Raw genomic sequence first — 9292 nt, forward strand, 5'->3', positions numbered from 1 at the left:
CAGATAAGGAGTTCTATTATCATGTGGCCATTTTGAACTCCAGCAGATGCCTGGACAGAAGTCATCTTGAGCCAAGCACCTCCACTTGGCAAGCCTGCAAATTGCCCAGGTGCATAAACAATTACAAACCTTCTAGAGGCCACTTGGAATTGAGCATGATCAATGGCTGAATAGTTAGCATGGAAAAATACAAGAGGTTCTCCTGGGATTCCCCACCCAGGCAAGAAGACAGGAAACATATGGGAAATGTTCCAGAAGCTGATGGTCTTTCCCTTTTGGTGCTGATGCTACAAGCCTCTCTACAATTTGCCACTGAATTGTCACTTTAAACTGATTATTGCTTTGTTCTTTGAATCTGACCAGCCTCTTTCCCATTCTGTACTTTTTCCCTCAATCCCTAGTACATCTGATACACTGTTTTTACGAAACCCTAGAATGTGTGCTTTGGGGCTAAAAGTGGGGAGTCTCACAAAGGAGCTCATGGGTTTATGGGTCAAACTAATTCTAATTAACAACCAGGTTTCATGCAGCATGCTGAACAAAACAGCAAGCTAGGTGTGCTCCCCTAACGGAACAAGTGGGCTGCAAAGAAGCCCAGCACAAGAGTCATTCCCAAGGAATCAGGAGCACTTGGGGACTTAGGAAGCTGGATTTCTTTCACTCTTGATGGCAGCATCCTGCACTAGTCTGCATGCTGGTGCGAGGCCTTTGTGCCCACAGCCAGGGAGCCTGCGGCTCACCCTAGAATGGATTATTGTCATGTGCTGCCTTTGAAGATCACCTATGAACTTTATTTGGTTCAAAATGAAGCTAGGGGGCTTTTAAGCTGAGTGAGTTTGTAAGGTATGTTACTCTGCTTTTTAGACCTGGCTACTAGTTCATTTCTAGGCATAACTGAAGGTGCTGGTTATCACTTAAGTCTGGCCTGACTTTCTTGCATATTTCCCTGCTAATTCATCGTGGCACTCATGTTACCTTGCTCTTATTCATTTCTTATAATTTTATTGTAATATACTGTTATTAAACACTGGAAGCTGGCTAGACACAAGTTATGGTATGGAAAGGCAATGTTTAAAAAACCTCTAAGTGAGAAGTGGCTTTAAACTCTTTTGCCTGAGATGCCTTCATCATGGTTGCAATCCTACATACACTCACCTGAGAGCATATTCCGAATGTTATTTTCCCACTAATGATACCTTGTTGTGCTTCTGAGCTTAGTTGGGCAATATTTCCTCTGATCTACCCTTCTCAGTAAGTTTACCACATGGTCCAGTGACCATTCTAGCTTTGCATGTAATCTCAAAACGTATTTTTTATGGTAAGGTCACAAAAAAATTATTGAGCCTGCTTGTTATTAGCATCCTGGCCACTTCCCACCATAGCAAGGAAAGCAATCTCCAATTTATGGAGGGCAACTTGACCTTCACTGTCACACACTTACCAGGAGAGGGCAGCAACCAGTATGAGAAGGAATCCTCTTGCTAGCAATTGCATTCCCTTGCTCTCACATGTTGGTTCCAGGGATGGGCAGAATATTTGGCACATTTTCACGCATATGCTCACAATTCACTAATGAAATTGAGCACAGGCTGTTTTGAGGCATATACCCTGTCTTTCTGTCTCAGTAGTATGTGCAATAATTCGATCTGTGAGCTATGTTTTTTCCAAGAGATGAACAATGCACTTCTATGCAGATGTACTAAATCTGCTAAATCTAAGAGTGAATAATCATTTATTTACTATGTTGTATTTATTGGTGATTATTGTAAGCCATCCAGAGACGTGCAGTAACTGGACGGGTTAGAATTACCCAAATAAATAAATAAATAAATAAATTAAATAATAGCCATGATCTGTGTCACTGTAGGAAAATCTATTCAATTCCTTGGTATGTGTCAACATTGGAAAATCCCTCTAGATTTAGTTTCGAGTAGCCTTTTCTTAGATCTTCCCATTTTCAGCAAATGAAAAACAGTACCAAAAATCCTAAATGTAATAGCAGTGCTAGGTCTGATCCATCTAATACTTCATCCCTGTATAGCAGGGGTCTCAAACTCGCAGCCCGCGGGCCAATTGCTGGGACGGGTGGGGCACGGGGGAGGGGCTCTGCGGCCTTCAAAGCGCCAGTGGCACCTGGGCTGGCCACAGGATGAGTGGCCCACCACCACCATGGTGGTGGAATACTTGATACCCAGCCTCACCCAGACTCTACTTCCAGCGGCCCTCAGGTAAGTTGAGTTTGAGACCCCTGCTGTATAGCATGAAGGAAATTGGTACAAGGCTGCATTGGCTCTGATGGGATTTGGACATGATAACCAGGGCTGAGTGAGGATTGTCATTGAACCATCAGCTGTGGGCCTCAGGTCCAGGGCCACAGAACCCCAGGAAAGGCAAACAGTCTGCCTAAAATCCACTAGGGAAGTCACGGGCAAGATTATAGTAAAAGAACCATTCGGGACCCAGGAATTGTAGTAGGACAAGCCAAGGGTCAAGAATCAGGAAGATGGCAAGAGCAGGAAGCAGACACCTGAGGCAGGATAACTGCACCGGATTCAGGAGTGGCACGGCATGGCACAAAAACCTACATTACAGAGCATGCCAGTGGAGGGAAGAGCTTGCTCTGACATAGCTCTTCCCCCAGGGCTTCCAGCTTGCACCCATTAGAACAGGGGTCCTCAAACTTTTCCACCAGGGGGCCAGTTGAAAGGTACCAGTGCTGGGCGCGGGCCAGAAAGGTGGTGCCAGCGGTGTGCGCGGGCCAGTGAGGGGGCGGAGGCGGGGTGAGTGTGCGCACTGAGGTGGGGATGGGGCGCATGGCAAGGGAAGGCGAGGAGCAGTGGTGTGCGCGGTGAGGGGAAGCAAGGCGAAGGTGGGCACATGCCGCGAGACAAGGTGCACGAGGCAGCGGCTTGCTTGCTTGGAGATCATTTTCTCCAAGCGAGCAAACCGCTGCCTCTCTGTGCCCGGGGTGAGGTGGGTGGCGGCGGGTGGACGTGTGGGTGCAGGTGCACACTTGGCGGGTCCAAATGGGCATGGAAGGCCGGATCCGGCCCCTGGGCCGTAGTTTGAGGACCCATGCATTAGAAGGTTGAGAGCTCCAGCAAGGTCAGGGACCAATCCTGCAAATACTGTGGTGGTTGTCCTGGTTCTGACCCCCAGATGGAGCTATGGAGCAGCCTAGATCCTGACAAGGATGCAGTTTTGTTGGGCACAATTTGAGCAGATGACTCTTTAAAGAGATGGGTAATGCAATCTCATCACCAGTGCTTCTCCCCAGTGCTGGAGGAGACTCCTGCGAGTTCCTTGGACTGCAAGGAGATCAAACCAGTCAGTCTTAGAGGAGATCGACCCTGACTGCTCTTTAGAAGGCCAGATACTGAAGATGAAACTCAAATACTTTGGCCACCTAATGAGAAGGAATGAGAAGCCCACCTAATGGAGAAGACCCTAATGCTGGGAACAATTGACGGCAAAAGAAGAAGGGGACGGCAGAGGTGGCTAGATGGAGTCACTGAAGCAGTCAATGTGAGCTTGTGGACTCTGGGGGATGGTGGAGGACAGGAAGGCCTGGAGGAATGTTGTCCATGGGCTTGCAATGGGTCCGACTTCGCAACTAACAGCAACAACAACAACAATGCAATCCTATGGCTGTTAAATGTCTAGATAGCCATAGGATTATTTTTTTTTAAATGCTGCTACGAGGTTATAAAACCACTTGATCCTCACAGCTGGGTCTCCACACTTGGTGCACTCTCCCCTTGTTCACAGCTGGTATAGAAAGATCCATGCTGGCAAGAGCAACTTCAGAGATGGGGTTTAGTGAACATTTGCAGGGGCAGGGAAGGGAGGCGCTGCCAAAATGGAACAGCCTGCTGGTGCCTCAACCTCCTTCTTTCCTCTTCTGAAGTGCATCACCTAGATGGTCAACAGAGGCTGTTGTAGCTGAGTAATACAACAGGAGGAGTGTGGAGGAGATGTTTGCCTCTGTTTTTTCTCACCCTCCATAAGATGCCCATCCTCCTTCAAGTCTACAGGGTTATGGGCATCTTAACGGGACTGTGGCCTTATTTATTACTATAATTTTCACCACAGAGGAATTTATGTTCATGCCTATGCCAGGAGAAGAGTGTTCACTTTCAAAAATCATAAAAATAATAACAAAGTACAAACTATTTTTCAAGTCACATAATGGCACAGATAGATGGGTTGTGTTACTCTTCATCTTCAGAGCCACAAGCACTAACCATTAATTGGTTGTGGTACCTGTATAACCCATAAACCATCGTAACAGGTATGATACCTGTATATGGAGAGAAAGAACCATTTCCCTTGAATATTTGAGGGAATTTGGACTCTCTTCAACAAATGCATACACACTGTACAATTAGACTCCAAACCAGAGAAAGTTATGTGTAATTAAGTTGCACAGAACTGTGGATTTGTGGATTGATTGCTTATGGATGCATCTGAAGGATATTTCTTCATTGTGGTTTTCTATGATTGTTCCTGTATTTTGTATATTCCCATATGCTAATCTGTATGTATGTGTTTTAATTTAACTTTCAGTTACACATCTGTTAGCTCTGTACATTTAAACTAATCATAAAATTATCCCAACATTCAAGTTATGTTGTATTAACTTAAGTGGGAGTGCAAAACCCAGCCTATTATTGATGTAAAAATGTGAGCAACTCATTCAGAGAGTTAAACCATGATTTAGGATACTGAAGGTCACTTAGAAGTCCAGCAGAACTAAGAGGTATGCATTCCATCTCTCCAGTTTCAGGCATAGGTCATCAACCAAGGCTGTTTCTGTTCCAAATTCAGAGCTAACCCCATCCTGGAATGGATATGGGTGTTATATTTGAATTACATACATGGAAAATATTTTTTTAAATTATTTCAATGTTAGTTGGGGAAATGGCTTTAGTAATGCAAAAACAAAATTTAGCCACCTGTCAAGCCACATCCATAAGCTCTTCGGGGCAGGAAGACCATCTGCAGCATCTTTTGGCTGCATGATTTCCCTAACAATGGGTTCTACAGCTGGTTTCTTGCCTTCATCTAAGGAAAAGGTACCAACCAGCAGATTATTCATGCAATTACATTTATATCTCTGCTTTCCCCAAAGAACTCAAGGTGGATACACACGGTTCTCAGATACTCTTCCCTTCAACCAGAGATCAGATCCAAACCAGCTTAGCTTCAGCAGGTGTCTGCTTTGCGTGCCTTCAGTCCATGCGCTGAGCAAGTTATGCCTTGCTGTAGCAGTCTAGTTAGTGCATGGGCAGCTGCTTCCTGGATGTGCTTTCAGAAAAATGCCAAGAAAAAACATCATTCTACTCTTCCCACCCTCCTCCCCTCTACCCTGCCCCCAAATCCCAAGTGTGACCAAAAGGGAATATTTTGACTCTTCAGGAAAAATCAAAGAGCACTAGATAGACTTCTCATCTAATATTTTTCAAATAAGTTAGATCCTCTGTTTTCACAAATTTGCTAAGGACATTATTTTAAGGTGCACACTTTGGGTTGTTGAAAATGTCTTTTTACATCAATCCCAATTCATTACAGGTCCCCAGTAAAGATACTGTTCAGCTAGGACATTTCTCTACACTTCTCTACTTCTCTGCTGGACATTTGCTTTAAACTCTTAGCACCTCTCTCTGTCCATCTCAGTGCTCTTTGGTAAGCCCTCTTTCTTTGTCTGTACAACATTTCCTTGTTGGGAGCATCTCAGGTCTGTCTGTGGTATAAATATTATTTGTGCATCAATAAACAAAGAAAGATGTTTCCTGCCAGGCACTAGGGAAAATACATTCTGTGCACTGTCTCTGTTTCTTGAAAGAGAAGTTGTTTTGCCTGCATCTAAAGAGATACCTTGCAACCAGATCCTTCGGCTACAATAATCCTTCAGGGAAGTTCTGGCTTTGGGCTGTAGCATTACAAGACGGCAGCTGTCCCCTCTTTTGTTAGTTTCTTTCCTCGGCTCCCCCAGCAGTGTTTCTCTCCCCTGGGATCCATTGAGCAGTTCAGCACTTCACATGTGTGCATTGAGCCAAACAGTTGACTCAAGCGATTTGCTCTGTGGTAGCACCTTTCCCTCTAACCGTTAATTCCTGTTTCAACATCTCTAAAAAAAAAAGGGGGGGGTCAGCATTCCTTTTTAAAATGGGAGCCTGCCAGACCTTGAAGCAGGCCCAGATCTGAGGGAAAGGGGGGGGGCAATTGCACCCCTGGCAGGTTGGTTGTTTGGATATTTATGTTTACAGCTGCTGTGTACAAAAATTCTATGCTGAGGGTGACTGTCTCACCTCACACACAACTCAGATCCTGGCCTACCTTGAAGGCAAAATACAGCCCACATGTTCCAAATTGTCCCAGTTACTGAGCGCATTTGCACATCATAATATGTTGCCTGAGCAATAACCCATGATGGGTTGGTTGTCATGCAGACAACCCACACTGTGCCCAAGAGATGATTACTGTGTTGTTGGCCCCCTCCTGCCCTGGTTCTCCTATGGGCATCCCAGAGGGCAACTTGGGAGGATTGGATTGTCCCCCTTCTCCTCAGTGTGACCACAAGCAGTTTCAGGTGTTCCATGGAGTATTGACAGCTTAAAATTCTTGTTCCTTGCTAGAGATTATGAAATCTGCCTCTCCCGTGAGCTTTTGCAATCCACAATTTTGACTGTTATGGACCATCCCTTCAAAGTGTCTCAGTGGCAGCTTGGAAAGACAACCTGGATTTCCAAACATTTTTTGCCTACCTGAACTTTTGCAAATATTTGTGGGGAGAAATATCCATACTTATGCAACTGCAGATATTTACAGAAGAGTGTCTGCTGGCAAAATCCATGAGGAACTTACTCTAGCTATTGCCCCACAGAGTCCACAAGTAAGTTCATTTTCCCCTCTGGTTTCATCTAACAGATGTTAAAAAGCAAACTGTCAAATGTAACAAAAGGAGTGAGTGATCTTAGCTTGCAAAAAGAGGATGGCAGCTAATTCACCTTAGAATCATAGAACAGTAGAGTTGGAAGGGGCCATGAAGGCCACCTTCTTTGTAAGAAAATCCTCATAGAGCAGGGGGAGTTATTTAGGACACATGTCCCAAGAGAACCCTCATTTTTGTACTCACTCCCAAGATTCTAGCGCCTTGAACGTGTGCAAAAGTATGAGCCACCCCACAAGAGTGGGATTTAGAAAGGTTATTTGGGGGGCAAGGGGAGGGGAGGCCAGGATGTATAGGTATGTAGAAATGGCTTGGGACTGTGATGTGGGGAGGGGAGAGCTGGTAATGGCCATCCCCCAGGAGCCACTTGCTAAAAATGGCAAGGGGTTTTGTCACTCCTGCCATACCATACAGATCAGTTTCCAGTATCCATGACAGAGCTGAGTTCAGAGACACAGCAACCTGGCAGGGGTGTAACCAGAAATCATGGTCTGCCAGGATGATTTCTTGAGCTCAAGCATGCCACTCCATGAGAAGCCATCCAGGTTCACAGGGCATGGCAGTCCACCATGGATTGCTGTTGTGCTGTTTTAACTCAGTCACAAACTCTTCTACCCTCTCTCCGAGAAATCTTGGCAATCCTGATATAGACCACTTTTTCCTTGCTGCTGCTATCAGACAGGAAAGCACACTCTGCATCACTAGGAGGGAGGGGAAGAAAAGGCTAGCCAGTGTTAGTTACAGAGGTGATGGCAGCTGCCACAACTACACCAATACAATCAGGAGTAGTTTGTTGGAAGAGGGATCAGTGGACCTTGAGTTGGCCACTGAACAAGAGAGCCTGTGAGTCCTACACTAGACAGACTCCTTGCCCCTGCAGCTTTTCTTTTCAGCTTCTTAGAAGCTATCCATGGTGTTCCATGTTAGTGAACCTACTTTGGGGGTGGAGTTGGCACCATGTATAGCTCCTGTAAAGCTTGCAAGAAAAGTTGCAAAGGACAAAGAGCCTCACTGTTGTAGAAATTACCAGCTTCCCCTGCCCCTGGAGCACAGGTTGCAAACTCCCTGCTTTAGAGTCAGATGGTCTTTGCACTGAGTCCACCCCAACTTCTGTCCAGCAGGCAGATACTCATACATGTGACAGTTTGTGCAATAATCACACAGCCCTATCATCTTTCTGCCTTTAAAACTTTTTAAAACATGGATTATTTTCCAGAAAAGCTACTCTCAGGAGAGTGAAGGGCTGACTGTCCTACTCACCTCATGCAGTTACTATTGTTTACAAGGGTTGAGATACTTAATCAGCTGAACAGCTTTTTTTCTTGTACAGATAGGAATAAACCAGAGGACAGCAACAAGCATGGGTTCTGACTGATGAGAAAAGGCTGGCAACCCTGCATGAGTTTTGCTCAAATGAAATAAAATTAAGCAATACTGCGTTAACAAATACACTAAGCTAGTTGGAAAAATCTCATAGAATCATAGGAGTGGAATGGATCAGATCCAATCCATTTCAAACCCTAACCATGGGATAAAATCATATGCCTAGGAATCAAGCAGCATCCCCGTACAAAGCATGCTCCAATGCATACAAGCCAAACAGGAGTACCATTAAGGTTTCCCCTTCTCATGGAAAACCACACAAACAATTATGCCTCAGGCGCACTCATCTTGCTGTCTCTGTCACTGCTTGAGTACGGCTCTAAACAATTAAACAGGCCTCAGAACTAGATACGCATGCCAACGTACATGTTTTTTTGCTTCTAAAACAGGAGCCTGTTTGCCTTGGGTGATTGCATTACTACTGTTATTAGGGGATGTAAAATTGCTCAGAGAATAATTGCACAGATATTAAAAAGCATTGCCTTCTAACAATTTACTATTAAAAGGTATCAAAAGGCAGTCTCTGAACCCTGATTAATTTTGCCTCACCTACTAAAAAGCAAAGTTTAAAGCCAAAGTACTGCTACTTTAGTTCTCCAGCTGTTGTCTGAAAAACAAACAGCTATCAACTCACTGTTTTTACCGTGAATCCAAATGATATCATTGCAATACTACAGGATTTCCAGTCTTTTTCTTGCTGTCTTCCTTCTTTCTTCACACCTGTGGCAATATTAAAATCTTTAATACACCTGAGCTGTATATGTGTCTCTTTCTGTGCACCTGCTTTGTGGCAATATTAAATCTTAAAATGCAATTGCAACACCTGCCTTTTAAAATGAACTGATAAAACTATAACAAGCTTTCAGGGCTAGTGTCATTTTAATTAGTTGTCTTGTCCTTGGCCCTCTTTGTATTAAAGTTACTGCTTCCCCTGTAATTAGCTGCTTTGCTTACAAT

Source organism: Varanus komodoensis, unplaced genomic scaffold, assembly GCF_004798865.1.
Source record: "Varanus komodoensis strain SLA01 unplaced genomic scaffold, ASM479886v1 scaffold1, whole genome shotgun sequence".
Taxonomy (NCBI): Eukaryota; Metazoa; Chordata; class Lepidosauria; order Squamata; family Varanidae; genus Varanus; species Varanus komodoensis.